Genomic DNA, 21,246 nt, shown 5'->3' on the forward strand with positions numbered 1-21,246 from the left:
TGACAGCTCAGACGAGGAAAACAAAGACATACGTGAATCTATTTGTGTTCAAGCGGATGCCTTAGAATGGAGCGGAGCAGGAAGCTGCTACACGCTTTTTCAAACAAAATTTTTTCATTTGCTCCTGATTTACAATGACTTGTTTCATGGAGTTGAGACTTGACTCAGGTCACTTTCTGTTCCCAGAATTTGAGCTTTTACCTTCAGGCAGACGATTCAGAGCAGTCAAATACAACACAAATCGATTCAGATCTTCATTTATTCCAGCAGCGTCACCCTGCTGAACAAGAACTGATTAGTTCTATTTGCAGAAGGAAATCTTTGTAGAGCAGTTGTTATAGAAATAACTAAATTGGTGTTCTCAGTTGTTGTAAGGAGCTTATGGATTGACCATGTTGGGTTCCAGTCCCTGGTTTTAATATTTGTTGTATCTTAATGGAGAGTTATTGTTTTGCGAATTGTTAATGGATTTTACAATTTTTTTTACCAAGGTGGTTTTTTGGGATCGAATTAAACATTTTACAATTTTTTACTTTTTTACTATTCCTGTTCTCAACTGTGTGGGTCAGGCCTGGGGGGAAAATCTGTATACTCTGTTTTTATTTATTTACTATGTAATCGCTTTATGCTCTTTTATCATGTGTGTGATGTGTGAACAATGAAGGATGTTGTACAGTTTGCAGCTCTGTGGCCCAGAACAAATTTCCTCTTTGGGGAGAATAAAGTTTACCTTACCTTACCTTACTTTTTGGGGAGTGTTCGCCCATCTCTGTACAGTCTTGGTTACGGTCTACTGCAACCACAAAATAAAGGAACCTGAACTTGATCGTGTCTCTGCGTCTCCGTGTGGTGAAGGGATGCCACAACACATTTTAGAACATCATGTGGTTTGATTTGCTATCACACTGCACTTTCAGGAGAGGACCAAACATGTAAGTGACATAAACTACATGCTTGTTGGGGGGGGGGTTACTCCCCAAAAACAGCACAGACAATTCAAAAGTGTTTCTGCATGGCACAAAAACTTCACTTCAGTACTTCAAACGTCTTGATTTTGTTTTCATAAAGTAATATTTACTACAGTTGTAGTCCTAAAATCTTTTGGAAATATGTATTTTGTGATTTCTGAGCAGACTCTTGCAGAATAGAAAACAAGAATGAAGAAAAAACCAAACACTTTAGCTATTTCTCTTTCTTCACTCCAAGTCATCACTATCACCGTAATTTGTCCTTCGGTGTGGGCTGGATCCTCTTCCTGGATTCTCACTGAAGTGAACCGTACCGGAGTTCAGCAATGAGAAAACTGACACACTGGAGCTGAAGCGGGTCAGAGTTTGCTGTTGGGTCTGCACCAAAAATAAGGACCTGACGAATAAAGGAAGGAAACAAATTCAGGTGTCGATCAAGAGCATCAAATGTCCGTATTTACCAAACACCTTTCAAACGATTCCACTCTTTACCAAGTCCCAGACTTTATGCAGCTAAAACAACCAGACACCTCTTTCCTCAGCTTAGACTGTCCAGAGAAGAACAGCACTAAAGTTGTGGTCAGACAACAGGTGAGCGGTTACGCTCTCAGGCACGTCTCATTGATATTCTAACCTATTGCTCTTTCCCACAGAGAGGAATCCCCTGTGGAAACGCATTACTGCCTCGCAGCTCCCCTCTCTTTCAAGCTTTGATCCTCACAATGTGCATCAGATCACAGGCGAGGCGGGACGGCTGTTATTCCAACCATCTGAGAGCAGAGAAAGTATCTGTGCGCAAAGAGAAAACAGCTCTGTTCACCTCTTGAATAACGATTTTCATCAATTTGCTTTTATATCCGACACATTTTTTCTCTCTCAATTCCCATAAAACCTGCATATGTTCGTTCAAGTGCTGCTTTGTAATCAGCAGCTTCTTCTCCTCTTCATCAGTCAAACCTGAATAAAAGTGAAAGCTGCGATAAGGAGAGGAGGGGAGGCTCCCAGATTCACGCTGCGCAATTCCAGATCATGAAAGGAGGAAAGTCCTGAGCACACGTTGGAGTAATGGAGCCCTGTCTTCATCCAACACCTCTGTTTTGACTGACCTCTAAGTGTTTAAGGAGGCAGGGGTCACTTTTCTCCCCCACACTGTGGTAGGATGAGCTGCGGATGTGGGCTCGCTGTGCCGGGAATTTCTTCTTCACCTGGGGGGTGGAGGATGTGTTCCAGTAAGAGGGATTATGCATATTGCCAAATGCCTGGAGATGACACTCAGGAAACAAAGCCTGACCTAAAGGAAGACTTCCCCAAGATGAAAAAAAAAGGCTTTTGTGGAGAAATTATCAAATGTTTTCAGAACAAAAACTAAGATTTAATCTAATAATTCATACAGGTGCATATAAAGTTTCAAAAGTAAAACATACATTATCTTGTTCTGTATTTTTTTCTGACTTGTTCTGTCCAGCAGCTGAGCACACAGAAGCTGAAAGCCTCAAGTGTTGAACAGGTTGTGTTGTTAAAACCGGGTTTATGAAATCTTTTGACACAAGTTGAAAAGCTGTATGAACCCCTGTTGTATTTTAGACTAAACTTCATTTTTAATTATTATTTCATTGTGTCGCATTTTCATTCAGGCCGTGGACAGATGAATGAAAAGGAAGAACAAAGGGAGGAAATAAAGAGCAGAAAGACAGAAAACTACAGAAAGACATGAAAGAAGACGAGGATAGAAAATATATACTGAGGTTTATCAATATTTCTAACATGTAAATATTTACTGAACGTACTAATTCCACCTTAAACGACCTATATTATGCAAAATCAACTTTTGAGCTTTAAAGTCTATTATAATTGTTCATTCCTCACCCCCCAAAGCAGCATTTTGATCCATTCCCACCTTTTTGAGTATTCTTCTAAAAAACCTGCGCTCTGAGCACCAGCCCCTCCCAATCCACGATAAAAGCCCCCCCGGGTTCTCAGGGATTTGGATGTTGCTTGTTTTCATGGGCGGAACGCAGAAAGGCCGACTCTTCGTTGACGTCACAAAATGGGCGGCACCCATAGGAGCAAAAGCCGGTGCCTCAGAGATCGAGTCGTCTGGACTGTTGACCCTAGATACATAAAATCCTCCACCTACTTCACCTCTTCTCCCTGTAACCTCACTTTTCCACTGGAGTCCCCCTCATTCACACACGCTCCCCTAACTTTCCTCTCATTTCCAGGGCAAACCTCCTCCTCTATAGCTTTGTCCTCCACTTGTTCCCTGCTCTCGCCACAGATCACAACACCATCTGCAAACATCCCAGTCCACGGTGATTCCTGTCTAACTTCATCTGTCGGCACAGACATCACAGACAATTGTACGTTCCATTTTTTATGATGTCTCTTAACCCTTGTGCTATCCTAGGCACTTTTCCATTGGGAGTTGGGTCATCTAGACCCACTAGACCAGGGGTGTCAAACTCATTTTGGTTCGGGGGCCACATTTAACCCGTCTGATCTCAAGTGGGCCGGACCAGTAATGTAAAGGCAAAATAACAGCTTTGTTATAGTTTTTTACTCAGGTGGAAAAAAATGCCTCAACCAACATAGTAGCCTAATCACTTGGGTCCAATGGATCTCAAATAAAATTAATTTCAATTAAAGAAAAGTTGGTCTATTCAAATTAATACAGACGGAATATTTTACATCTGACACTGAAGCAATCCAGAAACTTTTCTTTATGGTAAGTCCCTTAGTGGTGCTGAATGTCATATTCTTTGAGCACTGCGATGTTGATGACATACAAAGCATTTGGGTTTTGCATTCAGCTTCGTGAAAGAAAGAAAAGACTCTGTCCATTTTTCCTGGAATCTCTTCACTCCACTTCACGTTTGACAACATTTTGGTCATTAGGGTGTCTCTAATGATCATCCTTATAGCAAGATAACAGCGGTACGGCTCATAGGGAACCAAGGTGCATCTTACCCAGACGCAGAGCTGTTATGTTTCGCTTTTGGCACGTGCAGAGATATGTTGTTTCAACTGTTTTGCCTTTCCTCTGCTCCCCCTAGTGGTTGAATTGCACATTTCGGTTATTTCTTTAAAAAATCATAACTCGCCACAGGAATGGACTACAAACTTGCTTTCTTTTTTAATCATCCCTATGATTTTTACTCTTCATGTGTGGGCCGGAGGAATCCACCTGGCGGGCCGGATGTTTGACATCCCTGCACTAGACAGTGCTCTGAACCTTTTTTCTTCAATGATTTGTGATCTTCACTGGTGTCCATGGTACATGAAATCTTTTCACATTTATCCACCTTTGTCATTGTAGGGAAAACACGTCAATGTAAGGGTGGGGTCATCTAAGATAGCACAAGGGTTAATGTGGTGAGCCTCAAACTACAGCTGTGCTTCTGCGACCCAACAACCTGCAGCACCCATAGGGGCCAACCCCCTCATACGGGTGCATTTGACTGAGGCTTTATATGAGCTCAACACAATCCACAAACCATTGACTCCATCACTGACTCCCAAAATAGGTTATTGATCCTATTTTTCACCGATTATGCAATCCTAAGTGCTCATAAAATAGGCAGCAGTGGGAGGAGCCATAAAGATGCTCCTTTTGCTTTATTTCAAAGACAAAATTAATAGTTTTCTGGAATTGTTGATTCTTCAAGTATTCAATTAGATAAAAAGCAAAATAACATTTTTTAGAATCTAGCAGAGAAAGTTGTACTTTGATGCAGAATAGCTCCCAGCTCAGTGGCCACTATGAGATCAGCCGTTTTTCAGAGGTTGTGGACCAGCCGTCTTCAAAGAGCCTCTGCATCCTAGAATAAACAGGAATTTATGCAGCTGGAGTAAAGAACACAGAACTTCATTACTGTACTCTTAGTAATGAAGGAGCAGCTTCATTTTTCTTTTCTTTAGAAAAGACTCCATGTCTCAAGCTCTCCCTCAGAGTCACCATGAAGAGCTTTTGTGTTTCAAATCAGGGGGGGATAAAGGAGCATGTTAGGCCCCAGATCCTTCCTAGAGGGTTTTAGGAATGAAGGGATCTTTTGCCTTTGGTGCTGATAATCGGCAGCTTCTCTCATTTCCCTTCAGCACAAAAAACTCCTCTGTTTGCCTCCTTATTCTCAGAGGGAGAGTGTTCACCTCCCCGGGGTGAGCCTGAGCCACCTGTAAGCCCGGATTTAAGCTCAGGGAAGATGAAGCCGCTGGCTTTTTAGCTTTTCTGGTGTTGGACACTTGTAATCCAGCATCTTTCATCAAACTTTGGTTTCTAGCTTTTACTGTAAAGCTGCAAGCTCAGAAATTGCAAAATATACATTTCTAACTTAATTTAGGATCATCACTGTGGTAAATGTGAATTTATAAAAACAAAATCAAGCTCTTTTGGGTGTTGAAGTAAGTATTTTGTGACATCTTGTCTATGGAGAAGTACATTTTAACTATTGGTGGACATAAATGATCGAAATTGTAAATAATTTAGTCTTACAAATTAATTCAAATTTAGCCATAAAAGATAAGGGAACTCAAGTTCCAGCAGAAAAGACCGGTTATGTTATATTAATCAGGTATCACCAGGTGTGGGGAATATGGGTTGAATAAAATGCACTAAAAGAAAACTGCCCATAAGTAGATATTGATTACTTAAATAAACGTAGAACTGTAAATCTAGAAGCAATAGAACATAACCTACAAAAAAGAAAGGGCGTATAATAAAAAATAAGCTTTTTCTTCCTTCGCTGCTTGTTAAAAATCTGATTTTTCATCAAACTGAGGACTTTATTCCAAGTTCAAAGCTTTTCTTTGCAAAGGACCAGTGTCTGAACAAACCCACCTATATGTGGCATTCAACCCAGAAAATATTTCATTTCACAGTCTAAAACTGTTTTTTATGCAGTACGTTAAAACAAGAATATGCAAAAAAGGTGGGAGGAGATTGTGGGTCAAGCTTAGCCACTCCTTCTCCATCACTTGGCTGGGGGCGTTCCTCCTAATTCTAGTCTTTTGGGTTCTTTTTGTGGCCCAGATAAAGATGTTGTGTTGTAGTCTGATCTCTCTTTTTGAGAAGATACAGAGGTTTGTGCTTCAGTCTATGCAGAAATCACACTGCTGCTTGTTGTTTAAAAGTTGGTGCTCAGTGTGCACAAAGCTGAACAACGGAGCAATGAAGGTAGCTGATTTTGAACAAAGGTTATTTTGTCATGTGTGAGGTTTTTGATTTATTTATTATTTCTCTGTTCCCTCAAAGCGGCAGATGTCTGCTGTGTGCAGAGTCAGAAGCTGCACCCTCTGAAGTGCTCTGTCCCCAGGAGAGTTTGGACTATCCGGATTGTTTTTTCCCCATTTCCATTTTCCCCAGAAATTTTTTTTTTTTTTTTTTTTTTTTTTTTTTTTTGCTGTATACTTGTAAGGATGTAAAAGTTTACTTCAGGTATCAGCATTGGCCTTTTAACTCTTTTAGATTGGAGCTTTAGCTCCAGTGTTGACCTTCTTTTGACAATGGTAACTCTTTATGCGATCAACGGGAATTGGTTGATTTTGTCGTGAAGAAAAGCAGCGCTGTTATGCAACACTTTACGTTAGCCCGTATAAAAAAAAAATTCTTTTCTCTGCGCCTGAATCAGCAGATTCCTGTTGATTGCGTAAATGACGAAGATTTACGATGTTTCAAACAACGTGAGTTATTTTGGTGTCACTGGCGAGATCTCTGGTGTTAAAGGGTTAAGGTGTCCTTTGAATTTGGACAGCTCTGGTGTTTGTGTAAAGATTCTGGGTTCAGAATCACTTTTATTAATGACACACTCATTACACTTCAAGCATTTAAAATTCCCTTCCAGATATGTTAAACAACAAAAAGTCCGACCCAGACCTTCTGATAGCCTTCATTGGAAAATAGTTAGTTTAGTTTTTTTAGTTTAGTTTAGTTTATTTTTTCACAATGTGTCAAAAGTAACAAATCCTCTCACAATACAGAATGTGGAAAAAAATGGACATCCTCGAAGCAACTGCTTAATATTAGGGGTCCAGCATTTTAGACAAGCGTAAAAGAATAAGAGATGAGTGGCGGAAGGAAAAGAAAAAAAACAGAAGAAAAGAAAAGAAAAGAATTGCATAAATAAAATACAATAAAAGTACGAGAAAATGATGGTAATATAGTGGAAAGTGTTGGACAATGAGTACAATGAATTTGAACAACATAAACTCAGGCGTGTGTCCATATAAGTGTCAAAAACAAAGAGAAATCACAAACACATTAATAGGTGGTTTTGGTCGGAGCAACATTTGTGGAGTATGTTGACAATGATTGCTATTTCAGTTTCCTTTTAACCCTTGTGCTGTCTTAGATGACCCCACCCTTCCATTGACGTGTTCTCCCTACCATGACAAAGGTGGATAAAGGTGGAAAGATTTCATGTAATCCATGGACACCAGTGAAGATCACAAATCATTGAAGAAAATAGGTTCAGAGCACTGTCTGGTGGGTCTAGATGACCCAACTGTCAACGTTAAAGTGCCTAAGATAGCACAAGGGTTACACATGTATATTGCAGCAGACTGTTTAACGTAAAATACTGGACATGAAATCCTTCCTTTCTTAAAATTCAGCGTAAATTCTGACTCATCTGACAGAAACTTCTGAGTGGATTCAAACTGGAACAGTTTACTCTTTTAGAGTTTTTTGATTCTACATAAAAATCTGAAAACGTGTCGTTGTTGTCTTTAGCAAAAGAACACAAAGAGTCTTGGTTGGCCTGAATACGTCCTGTTCCTTAAAATATTTCTGAAATGCAGTGCTGGTATCGAAAAAGGAAGTGCTTAATCTCTGTGGCCTTGGGCTGTGACTGATCTGCCTGCTTCGCTCCGCTCCACCCGCATGTGAAGGAGGAGACCTACAGAGAGCTGGCGACAGGCGGTCAGGCGGAGGTCCGAGATGTCAGACAGAAGCCGCGGAGGCCGCCGGCAGACAGGCAGACGGTTGGGACTGCAGACAGGCCGGCGGTGGGCGTCTCTCCGTTAACGAGGCCTGACAGTTTCCGTGCAGGCTCATGCCACAGTGAAAGGGCGGATCGGCTCAGATTTGGGGTGTTTGATCTGTTGGCTTGGGGCTGGTGTTTGAAGCTGCTTTTGCCCCTGTTTGCTTTTTGAAGCCCCGTGGTGTCAGACGGCCCCTTTGGGCTCAGGCCCTTACAGTATCTCACAATGCCATTCAAAAACAGACCTGCTCGTTGCTCGCCTACCTTGCTATGATCCTCATGAGGGTTTGTTTTTCTGCTACTTCTGGTAAATCTAATTGAGCAGCCGGAAGAGGGTAACTTTTTGTCTTTTTTCTTTTTTGGCTTAAGCCAGGAAATCCGGGGTTGGCGATTCATTGTCCGGCCAATCACTCACTGCTCCCATTGACGCTCTTTATCCATCTGTAAAATCTAGTTTGGTGGAGAAGTGTGTGAACGTGTGAGTGTGTAAAGATGATGTGGGGGGTTACAGGGGCAGTTATAAAACAAGATGCTACCCCCTCCTTCTCAGTTGAGGCGGGATGGGTAAAAAGGGAAGACGTATTGACATAGGAGGGATAAAACGCTGCCGTGTTTGCTTCCTGTCAGCTTCCACGCTCGGGTCTTGATGGCGCATTTCCCCTCTTCCACTGTGGACGTTCTGCTGTGGTCAACAAGGGGGCAGATTAGCATAACAGCCTCGGCAGGAACCCTGTCAGCATTAAAACACACACTTCCCAGTGGAAGCGGTTTTCTGCATAATCTGTTCCTTCCCCACCAGATTCCCCCTCCACTCCTTAACAGTAATACACCCCATTATCTCTCCCTTTTTGTCTCTCAGCCTAGAAAACAAGCCGCAACTGTCTTTTAGTTTTGTGTAAAGAACAACAAAAAAAAGACAATAAACCTGATTTCATTTCAAGTGCAGCCACTAGACAAACTTATGAAAGACCAACAAACTTTTTTTTTTGTTTTGCATTTTTGGATTATTTCCACTATTTTGTTTTACCAGGTTCCCTTATTTCTGAAGTCAAACTCTAAAGTTAGTTTTCAGTAATTCCATAACCAAACTCAGTTCAGTTTGTGTCGGCTGATGATTCATACAAACCAGGTTTAGCCCTTGTGCTATCTTAGATGAGCCCACCCTTACATTGAGATGTTATTTCTACATGACAAAGGTGGATAAAGGTGGAAAGACTTCATGTAATCCATGGACACCAGTGAATATCACAAATCATTAAAGAAAAAAGGTTCAGCGCACTGTCTAGTGGGTCTAGATGACCCAACTCCCAATGTTAAACTGCCTAGGATAGCACAAGGGTGCCCAAAATTTGATTAAAAACTAAAAGACTGTTTAAGAAAATATTTTTTAACCTGCATGTTGCATATATTAGAAAGAAAAGAATTCAGTGGATAAAACGATGATCTAGAGATTTTTGCATTTACATACTTAATGGTTTTACATCAGCATAGGAAGGGCTAGACCAAAAAAAAAACTTATGGATTACTCAAAGGGGATTGTTTTTATTTTTTTAACTTTTGTAATAACAGCATGGGTGGGACTATAAATTTGCTTCTTTTCACTCATTTTCCAGTAATAAATCAAGTTTTACTTGACTTTTTTTTTGTTTATTTTTACCATTCAATTCATCATTTTTGAAATGAGTTTGATACATCTGTGTGATTTTTTTTACCGTTATTCCTCCAAATAATGTTTGAAATAAACAAATCAATCAATATAATGAAACACATTTTGAGAAACAACAGATCAATCAAATAAGATCACGAATCACACAGACAACAAACCACATCAACAAAGCAATCAAAACATAATAAAGATCACAATGAGAATAAAAGTAGTGTAGCGACCTGGGGGTTAGCCCCGCCTTCAGCCCCTAAGGCTCATGGGAAGTGGGGAGCTTAGGGTGAAACCTTGAGTCAGAGGGCTGGAAGCTGAAGTGACCCTCCATGCTGTTTGGGCTGTATGTTTACAGGAATAAACAGACTTGTTGCTTAAAAGCTAATATTGCCTCTCTCTACGTGTCTTCCAACCTGAGACTGTCCGGGGTTGTGCGGTGTATGGGGCACAGACAGCTCTCCATTGGAACCTCTTCATGAGCAGTTGTATTTGCTTCCCCGCTTAAGTGACGGCCCGGCTGGATCGTTACAGTAGCAACAAAAAAAATTAAATTTTTTTTTAGAAATTAAATCAAATTCCAGGAACCAAACCCCAATTAAATTCACAATTTCAATTTGGAAATTGATTGCTGGAAATTAGTTTTATTTTCCAAAATATTCAATTTCTGTTTATTTATTTTTGTCTTTTGATTTCTGAAGTTTTGCTTTATTTTGATTTATAAAATGTAATATGGCATTTTTCCTATTTGTTTTTTTTAAATATTTTTTTTTATTGTCGTGATCTTTAACATGTTTTTTGCATTGAGTGATTTGCACTTCAGGGCCACCATGAAGTCTTTCAAAATAATTATCCTGTTATTATTGTATATTCCTATGATAGTATGGTGAAAAAACGTAGTTATTTATGATAATTAGTTGTTCCACTTCTTTAATACAAAAAATTGTATTAATGGTTTATAAAACCTAACACGTGGAAAACATTTGCATTCTATTTAAATAAGTTTTTTAACTTATCTGTGTCAAAAAAATTTACTTAAGAAACTTGCATGAGTCTTATAGTATCTGTTCTCTGCTTCAATGAGTTCATTTACAGTGCAGCTCTAAAGGCATTTACTGATTAATCTGTATGCTGCTGCTGAGGTGATGCATTTTCATATAGTTATAACTTCTTGATATTCCTTACCACGGTAAAAAGCTGGAGATTAACAAGTAACTTTAAAGTGAAGCATGATAGTTAACAAGGTATTTATGCAGCTGTTACATTGAAATCACCTATAACTAGAATAAAGAAAAGGTAATCATTAACTGCCAGTTTATCAAACTGAAATGAAAAAAAAAAACCTGTTCATTTTGTTGTTTCCAATCTTTTTGGCTCAATGAGGAAGTGGAAAGTTTTTTTTTTTTTTTATATTAGTGCCAGAGATCAGGAGTACCGGGTCAGCATGTGCTGTCTTTGACAACTGCGGCAACTGATAAGCTTTAAAATGTCAGATGGTGAACCGGGACAGCTTGATGTCTTTAGCAGTTACATCTGCCTGAGCTTTATTTGAGCAGCTGCTGCGTGAAACAGGAGTTGGAGCAGCTAAATCCCATTTCCTTGCTACTGTAAGAAGATACCGTTTGCTCTGCAACCCTAACATTTCTGCAAACCCCAACATTTCTGCAAACCCTAACATTTCTAGTAAACTTACCGTGTTGGCTTTTCTTCTGAAACCTGCAGCATGTTTGTAAGATCTGAGGTCAGAGCTGTTTTTGTGGTTAATCAGTTGCGTAACGGCAGAGAAAAGGGATTGAAGCGGAAATGCTATTTTTCTTCACTGAGTTTTCTCAGTCGAGGTCTTTGTGTCTGTCAAACATGAAATACAGGGGGGGAAAAAGCCAACAAAAACACGTGAAGTTAGCACATCCTTTTGTTTGGGGATATTTGACGCATATCAAGGCCTTTCAAAACCATTCGGCTCTGCCAAATTCCACCACAAAACCCATCCGGAGGGTGAGATGGCAGACTCTTCCGATGAGGATAAAAAAAAACATGATTTGTTTTGCTTGCAGAGTCAGTCATATTCTCATGTTCCCACATCCGGATCAGGAAGCAGCTCTGAGCGCGGGGAACAGGTGGATCCACGGCGCTGTCAGCTGGGGGCACTGATGTGCATGGAAAGGACAGAGAACTGCAAGGCACCTTTCTCACCATGAAAACGAAAATCTGTTTGAATTCAGCAAAGATTAGCATGTTTAAGTTATGAGTTATCATGATGGAAATTCTTTCCTGAAGACCCACACTAATAAGAATAGTGTTTTTAACATATTCTTGTGGCGTTTTTCTGATGATGGAGGACACATGTAAAGAAGATTAAGATCTGAGTCTTTCTTTATTCAAATTGTTGGGAATTAGGAGCAGATAGAAATGCAGTCGAAAAAAGAGCATCATTCTGATGCATCCACTAGTAGATGACCAGATCATGTACCTCGTCCGAGCTGGAATCTGGCTCAAAATTGTACGGCTAGATACTGTAGCTCCAATATGGCTGGCCATTTTCGTTTCACCTGTAGTGTTAGGTTGGGGATGTGAGGGGCTGTAATGGGAGAGCGAGCAAACAGAGAGCTGTCATCAAAGGGGAGGGGAAGGGGGTGAGGGTCCTCCACACAAGGTGATTTTCAAATGAACCCCTGCCGCTCTGCAGAAACTATGTCCTAGAAAACGACTTTGACTAAAAATTGCATCATAATTAAAAGACCCTGGGAACACTTTTACACTAGTTTAAAAGAGGATCAAAGTGAGTCTTTAATAACCAGGTTTGATTTTTCAATCTTTCTGTTTGGTCTTTTGAGGTTTTTACTTTTCCATGTTAGGCCTTTTTTTTATATTTGAACAAATATTTAGTGACTATAAAACAATAAACATGTACATACAGTTAGTAGTGGTTTGTTGTTACTTTGTGTAAATTTTTCTAAAGTAGGTTAATTCCCACCCTCCTTTTAGGTTAAAAGACCGACTCTGACCATATTCAGATATATTGTAAAAGCATTTAGAGTGGTCTTTTAATATTGATTATGCCGTTTTCAGCCAAAATCCATAAACCTGTCTTGTTTTCTAGGACAAAGTTTCTGCAGAATAGCAGAAGTTCACTTGAAATTCACCTCTGAGTTGGTGGGACTATTGGTGCATAGCAACCCCGCCCCCTTACCCGACTTGTTGCCAACGGTTCAGATCAGGGAGGTTGTTGCTCACCCGAATATTTCCTACGTCACAAATATGATCTTTTTTAAACAGCATTTTTTTTGTCTTCTCCTGATTCACATTGATTTGAATAAAGAAATACTCAGATATTCAATTTGGAGCTTTATTTTCTTAGTATATTCAATTCAACTTTATTTGTAAAGCACATTTCCTGCTACAGAGCATCTCAAAGTGCTTCCCATAATAAAATAGACATTATTAAGATAAAAATAGTGGTTAAAATAGGAAACATAGTAAAAATACTACTACTAATAAAATAAATTAAATAAATAAAAACACAAAAAAAGCCCAACGCCTACACATCCCACCAGTACAATCAAAATAAATCGAATTAATTGTTAATAAGATTTATAAAATCAAATGAAAACACAACGAAAAGTAAAAATTATGTAAAGGCTTCACTAAAAGGATGCGTTTTTAAGGTTTTTCTTAAAAACCTCCACAGTTGATGAAGCCCTCACCTCCTCAGGCGAGGCCCACACTGCTGAAATGAGGCGTCATCCTGGGTTTTAGTTCTGACCTTGGGACCACTAGCAGACCTCCACCTGTGGACCTCCACCTATATGTCCTCTGTCATCAGAAAAACGCTACAAGAACATGTTAAATTCACCAAAAAACATCGTTTTTTTCTGCAGAAAAAGAGCTGTTGCATTTGGCTGACTGTTGATTGAGATGGTCATGGGTGGACTCTCCAAGTGGTGGACGGACCGTGCTGAAGGCCAAGGCAGGGGGAAGCAGATTTGAGCAACAGTCGGAATGCACACTGTGGGCTTCAGATTTGGTTTCCCGCTCTTGGCCCAGAGCTCCGGATAGATTTCATTGCACCAACAACCTCAGGCCAAAGTTAATTAGCAAAATATCCACACCAGGATGTCAGTGTCCTATTTCTGCGTGAGGCGTCTCTGTCATCATTAGGAAGCTGAGGTTTCCCATCATGCCTCGGTATTTGCTAAGAGTAACGGTGATGAAAAAGACAACGGCACATGAGTGAGAGTTGTGAGAGTTAAGCAAATTTAGTTTAAAGTGAACTTTAGACTCAAACTATTCATGATGTCACAGAACCTCATGGAAAAAAAACAAAAACAATGCACAGGAACTGAAGGTTTGAGTCAAAAAACCACAGAAAACCTTTATTCCATGAGCTGGACAAAGAAAATGTAAAGTTTGTTTTTAAACTAGATCTAATAAATAGTAAAGAAAATAATAATAATAATACAAATTGAATTAATATTCAGTGTAAAAAATCTACGTTTAAAAGCACAAATTCTTAAGCCAATATTAGATTAAGGAAGAATGCAGCAAAAAAACACCCTTTTCTTTATGTTTTTAATGTTATATCATTTTAATATGAGACTAAAATTTCTTCTGTCTTGTCACCTGTTTGGAAGGGCGTGGCAACAGGAAGTTTGAAATGTTGGGCGTGGCCTGGAAGGAAAAACAGCTGAGTAACGAGTCTGGAGATCTGGAGCAAGACAGTGGGATTTCTGTAGATTTTCCTGAGAAATAACCGATTTAGATTCTTTTCCAACCCATTATTTCATTTTTGAGTTTGATCTTTTTGGACTCTCAGTTGTTGCATGTTGGATTTACCTCTCTGGACCATTTTTTCTCCAGAACCGCGCATCATACTTTGGACCGGCACCTCTCCATGTGACTTCCTTTGGTGAGTTTGATGATTTTGAGCTCTCAAAAGGGGCTTTCAAAAGCTATAATTGCTGGGTTTTGTTAATTGGTCATAGACGGTGTCAATAGAAATGGTGAGCCGCAATAGTGGGTTAAAAAAAACACCTGGGAATTTCCTTATTGTGAAAAACGTTTCTCATCTACATGGAAAGGCTTAACTCCCCATTAAAACATGGTCAGCCAATGGTTGTCAGCCTTACGCCTTCATAATGTTTGCAATTAACCTGAAGGGCAAAGAACAATTACGGTATTTTGGAGTAAATTATTTTAACATACTGCATATTCTTTGGAGATGTCATACTCTTCTGAAACCAGCCCCTAGTGTTTAAGGAGCTGCACAATGTTCTTTTATTTTTAGCGAGTCTCAGTTCACTGAACCAGGAGTGTCTGATGGGGAGCTGGACTCACCAATCCCTCTGGGGAAAAGGAGGCTTCCTTCAGTGTGAACATTTGAAATGGTTTATTTTAAGCAATCACGGAATAATGCACAAAACAAAACAATAGGCATTCATACATTCTTTCAAAGATCACACTTAGGATAATTAGATTTTTAGATCAAAGATTGCTTGAAAGGGAGTGGAAGGAAGCAAACTTGTATAACCCCACCCCTGTTCAACACATGTCTCATGTGTGATTGGGTTCCCGGGTTTGATTCTGTGAAATGTGTGAGCAATATTGTCAATTGTTCAGTGACAGTAGCCTGACTGACCTCTGAGCTTAATTGTCTGTTGCTTCTCACTCTCTTTTTTCTGTTAGACCACTGAGACACAAAGTTCGGCTGTGTCATGTTTTTCTGTTTACTGGTAACTATTAGTGCAAAATGAACATGGTATTCCAAAAGTAAGAAAACAAATACCCTGGTTTAACTTTTTTCACGGAAAAGTACAACAGTTCACCCCATGTCATCACAATAAAACCTGCACAGATTTAGAGTTAATAGTAGCTGCTTAAGATGGGTATTGTGATCTGAAGGACTGCAAGTTGTTTCTTGACTTAGTTTGAAAGAAAATAATCAAATATATCCATTTATTGCCAAATAAAATCCACTGAGGCATTACCCCGATTCGTAATTTTGGTAACAACTGCCTAAAGCTTGTTAGGGATGCAATATTGCAATCAAAAACAATATCTCTTGGAATAGACCACATATCTGTTGCAGGAATACAGCAAGAACTACCAACAAAACGCCATCTCTAATTGATCTAAATTAAAGATCGCCTGCCTGACGCTCCGTACAGATGTGCGTGTTTGTTTTCTCTGTGCATGCATGGGTTTTCTGCGGGTTCTCCGACTTCCTCCCACTGACCAAAAACATGTTATAGGTTAATTAAGGATTTGAAATAGTCCCTTAGGAATAATTGTAAGCGTACGAGCTTGTGGCTTAGTGGTAGACAGAAATGCACCCTGCCTTTGTCCAGAGTGTGCTCCAGGACGCCTCGTGACCTTGACGGGGACAGAGAAGGTGTAGATGATGGTTGGATGGCTGGATGGAGGCCAACTCTTAAAATGTCGAACGCTTTCTCATTGTTGAAACACTAATGAAAGCACAGCAGTTTAACCGATGTCAGTATGTTCGGCAAAAAACGGATTCAAACGTTTTCTGAAGTTACGAAGCGATATCCTTTTGCAAAAAAGGACAGTTAAAAAGCAGAAGCACTAAAAGATTTTTTTTTTTTGCAAGTTTGTATAATTTGAGGGAATAGTTTTAAGAAGAAACTGGTGGCAAAATGTCCAAATTGTGATGCTAACATGTTGAACAACACCAAGAGGAACTCCCATCTGTCTTTCAGGATATGTTGGAAGCTCTTGTGAGATAGGTGCAGCCCCATAAAAGAGGAGCATTTTACTGATGCCTTTTAAACAAGAATACAAACAGACTACAAAACAGTTTGCATCACGCAACCATCACCACACTCAGCAAGCATAAACACACACACACACACAGACACAGGAGGGCAGCTGAGAAGGAAAAGTTACAGATAAGTGGACTAGTTGTGCAATGATTGGAAAACCTGTGCAATAGTTGGATGAGCTGAGCAATAGGTGGACTACCTGTGCAACAAAGGGAAGCACTTTGAGCTGCAACGTGCGTTTTAATCAATAAAGTTTGATTTGATTAGTATGACGGGTAGTCTTTTTGTGTTGTGTTTTACTTGCCCTAATTTGCTTATTACATTGTGTTGTGTTGCTTTATTTTCTGTATACGTGACTAAAATGACACTCTGACACTTTCATTCTGCATGTAAGAGGTCATAGTTACATCATTATTCTATTCTATTTTTTCTTAGCAACAGCTCATATGACCTTAATATCTGTTGTCAAGATGGCGTGCAGCTTCATTTGCGTTTGTGGAACCACGATCAGCACACTTCCTGCCAGTACATGTGGCAAGAAAATGAATTTGGCTTGTTTGTTTGATTGATTTGAAGCACACAAAAAGTTGTTGTCTCAATCAGATTCCTTCACTACAACAACTGATGGTCTTTCTAACCAGTTCTTCAATAAGGAATCCCAAAAAGTGCTTGGCCGTAATGGTGTAACTTTTGGTTTTGTTTAGAAATATGAAACCGAAAATAGAAGAACATTTTGAAAAAGTGATTTAAGAAATTAAAATGTTATTACTTTTGGAAGTTTTGCCAAAACTAAAATAATTGCCATAATTCAGTTTCAAATTATTTTGCTCACACCCAAAGATACATTTTTTTCGTTCAAATTTTTTGTTCAATGCAAACAAATTAAAAATGAGGAGAAATGCAGTTTTCTTCCGGCGTGAAAATCCTTTTCAGCAGACCTCACATTAATGAATCATGGGATTTCTAGTCTGAATCTTGCCTGCAGGTTAAAGGTCAAAGTTTAGCGGCCTATGCATGACCACTGTGATCTTACCAGCAATGAAGCTCAGACTTTAATCTTCACTTGCAGGCGGACAGACTCACATGGTGGGAGCTCTTAATCGACCACGAAAAAACCTTCAAAAAGAGGAAAGCTCAGGTGAGGAGTGAATGAACACGTGAAAACATTGGTAGCCTTTAAATGACAACATACAGAATAAATGGTATTTGTGGTGGTCACAGTTAACAAACTTTGGAGATTTTTTGTTTTTGCGGTCGGCATTTGCAATGCAAAGTGCACACTTGTCAGAGGACAAAGTGCTGCTGCATATGTGAATGTTTGCAACCTGTCGGACAAAACTTGATCCGCGGTCCTCTCACCCGCCTTGTGCTGTTTTGAGCCTCGGGGGACACGGGATCAGTGTGTTTGTCAAAGGTCAAACACACCAAGCTCACCTTTCTCTGTCTAACAGGGACAGCCGCCTGGTGAGCTCCAACAGCAAAGAGCAATTCATGCAAATACAAACAAAAAAATGTATGTCTGTTACGTGTTTTACCTTGACTTTGCACAAAATTTAACTTAATACTTTAGAAATATATATTTATTTGCTCTATATTCATGGTTGGTTTCTAGTGGCTCCACAATAAAAAACAAACAAATGTATGCTTCTTTGAAATATTCAGGGTTTATTAGTTGTATCATTGGCTTGCTCTCTCTGTGGCTCATACTGGGAGTTCTGAAGCGAAAGAAAAGCCCAGCGGGACGGAATGATGGGTGGGAAAGCTGTGTCAAAGTAAAATACCGTTTAGCAGGATTGCACAGTATTAAATCCATTAGCATCAACTTTTGCAATAATTCCATACTTGTTTGAAATGGAGACTTTCCAGCTGCCCCGTGTTGACTTGGGCCTCAAAAGTGGCTTCCAGGGACGTGTGACCTCCAGGGTTCAAGGATCAAGGTTCAGGGAGTCGACACTCACCTTCTGTGCTGCTGAGATGAGGACAAAGCTCACATTGAGTTTAGGTGCTCTTAAAGTGTCTCTTTAAAATTTACTGATTTTCTGTTGCAGCAGGAAAACAACTGTATATTTTATGAGAGTAGGAGAGACCGCTCCTGTTTTCTGCTGCAACATTAGTCAAGCTGTGCTGTTGAAAAATGCCCACACTGTATTTGTTGTTCCAGAAAGGTTCATTTTTGCTACAGGCCTTGATTTGTAATGTTTTTATGAAGCCAAATTTGACAAAAGGGCCTGAAGGAAACCCCAGAAAAGGGCAGAGATTTACACCAGCAGTGAGGAAAATTCACGAATAGAATAAAAACAAGATCATTTCCTGTCATATGTATACGGTGGAGAAGGTCATAGAAACATTAGGGGAATGATGCTATTTATAAAAATGAAACCAAAAACTGCACATTTTTATTTAAAAAGGATAAAGTAAAAAAAAAAAAACATCAAAAAATGTTCTGATCTCAGGAACATTTTCTGGCAGCAGTTTTTTGATAGCTGGCAGATTTTTATGAGTCAGAATCTCTAGGCTGTTGCAGATTTTTGTATTTCAGCCACAGAAGTTTCTTCTAGTGTTAAAATGTTTAAGGTCATAAACCTGCGTCTGAATTAAAGTCCACAGTTTGACTTAAACTCCCCGATGCCTAAATTCTGTTGTTTCTTAAGGTCATTTAGGGACAGAATTCTTTAAATACTAATTCTATAACCAAATGGGTTTAGGTTTAAGGTCTAAAGCTTTTTGGTAATTTTTAAATTCTGCTTCTTACTGTAGTGCTACTCAGACCACACTTTACCAAACTGTGACTTGTTTCACACAAAATACTCTTTCTAGCATTTGTGACTAGAAACTGTTAGGATGTACAATTATAAAGCAAGTGCTGCTATTTACTCCTGTCAGCCACAAAGTCATCCTACATCCCCAACATGCAACTAGTCTGTTTTGCCTTTACATAGAACCAACAGGTCCTTTAATGCATCGTTGCTCAAAGGACATCATAACTAACTCTGTCATGTCTTACCCTCAAATCATAACCGTTTTCAAGTCCAGGGATCGATGCAGAGACACTCCTCTGCCAGCAGACTAAGTGTTCTGTGCTCCTGAACAGAACAACAGACACAAACAAACTTTGCTGCCAAAATGTACTGTGGCGCAGAATAAATGATGTACAGACTAAGTCCCCGATTCTTTAAGCTTTGCTGCTGTCCCAGACTACCAAACTACCACCACCGTGTTTAGGTATTGGTGTATTCTTCTATTGATAAATGCTTTGCTGGTTTCATATGTAGATTCAGATGATAGGAAAGCAGGTAGATAAACTAAGACAGCAGGTTTTGTTGTATGGTTATGCAGAATGTGGTCTAATTACCGAAAGGTCCTGATGGTGTCACCATGATGACGACACATCTGATTTAACACAGACACACACAGAGAACAGAAAGGAGTGGTAAAAACCCAGATTCTGAAATGATTTTATTCATGACGATAACTGATTCAAATGCAGTGCTTGAAATTTGGGACTTTTGCATTCATCAGAAGTTCCTAACCTTTTTCCCAGCCGTCTCAGGAACATCTAAGGGCTAGAATTTGACTAAACTCTGTTGTATTATCAGGACTTTAGTCAATATTTTTTCCTAATTATTTACATAAATTGTAGGGAAATCTTTCACACACTCCTTCTTCAACAGAGTCTTTAATCTAGGCCTTTTGTCCAGGTCCTGACCCACAGTCCTTCCACTCTCAGCCTTCAAAACAACAGCTGGCAGGGAGGAAGGGTGGGAGATAAGAGAGGCCAGACGGGAAGGGAAGTAAGTCCGAGTGGAGAACTGAAAGAGTGAAGTAGATCAGCAAGGATACCTTCTGGAGTAATGAAGATACAAGGGAGGATGGAGAGGGGATTTACAAGGAAGTGGATGACACCGTTAACATCCACCAGCAGGAGAAATTATGGTCCAGATGTGCTACAAAACTTAACTCATTTCCATCTATCCAGGCACCTTCTTCTAACAACTCACAAAACATGTCAATTTTATTTTCAGAAGTTAGACCTTCTGACTTAAAATAACCTGTAGATGTTTTTAGATTTTGGGAAAACTTATAGAAATGTCTTTAAAAGAAACAAAAAAAATTGTTATTTATTTTTTTATTTTATTTATGTATTTATTTATTTATTTATTTGTTTTATTCATTTTTAACATGTCCTGTCCAACAGCAGGGCAAACAGATGAGAGCTGAAGGCCTCTTGTGTTGGACATATTTTACTTTAACAACACGGGTTATTAATCTTCTGACAAACCAGAGGTATGTCTGAATAAACCCCTTTTGTAATCGAGGCCAAACTTTATTCATTTTAATCATATTTGAAAATCTTTTGTGTTGGACCGGACGGAAAAGGAAAGAAGGGAAGAAGAGAGAGGGATGTTAGAGAGGGGGGGGGGGTAGGAGGGTGATAATTTGTTCTATTTTTGTTCTCTGGAATTACTGTCAGATTAAGACATAAACATTTACATAAGAAAAAAAATACAGATTTCTGGTAAACTGGTTCAGAACTACCCTATACTGTATTTTCTTTGATGATTATAATAAGATATAAGATTCTACATTAATCACAGTGAAATTGAACACGTTAAAACAAATTAAAAACAACAAAGACCCAAATTTGAGTCTAAAACTATTCCCAATTATTTTCTTACATTTATTTTTATATTAAAAGTTATTCTTTTGTACAAATTTTAATTTTCTCCGAAAGATAGGAGCTTCTAGAAAATGGAAAATGAGAGTCTTTAATGGAGGCAAGTAAATTCAAAATTCTTCCTTTAGAAAATATACAGCAGGGGCTTTTAGAAGCACACAAAAGCTCCAAATCTTTGTATGAATGTCCATCTTTT

The 21,246-nt window shown here is 39.2% G+C and overlaps 1 long non-coding RNA gene across 1 annotated transcript in view; it reads left to right on the forward strand.

The window, feature by feature from the left end:
• The first annotated feature begins 14,254 nt into the window (after window positions 1-14,254).
• Window positions 14,255-21,246, forward strand: part of LOC110016416 — a 43,738-nt gene continuing 36,746 nt past the window's right edge. Inside the window, exon 1 of the long non-coding RNA XR_002874593.1 lies at window positions 14,255-14,502. This is a non-coding gene — a long non-coding RNA (uncharacterized LOC110016416). The remainder of the gene's footprint in view (window positions 14,503-21,246) is intronic.

This window comes from Oryzias latipes, chromosome 14, assembly GCF_002234675.1.
Source record: "Oryzias latipes chromosome 14, ASM223467v1".
Classification (NCBI taxonomy): domain Eukaryota; kingdom Metazoa; phylum Chordata; class Actinopteri; order Beloniformes; family Adrianichthyidae; genus Oryzias; species Oryzias latipes.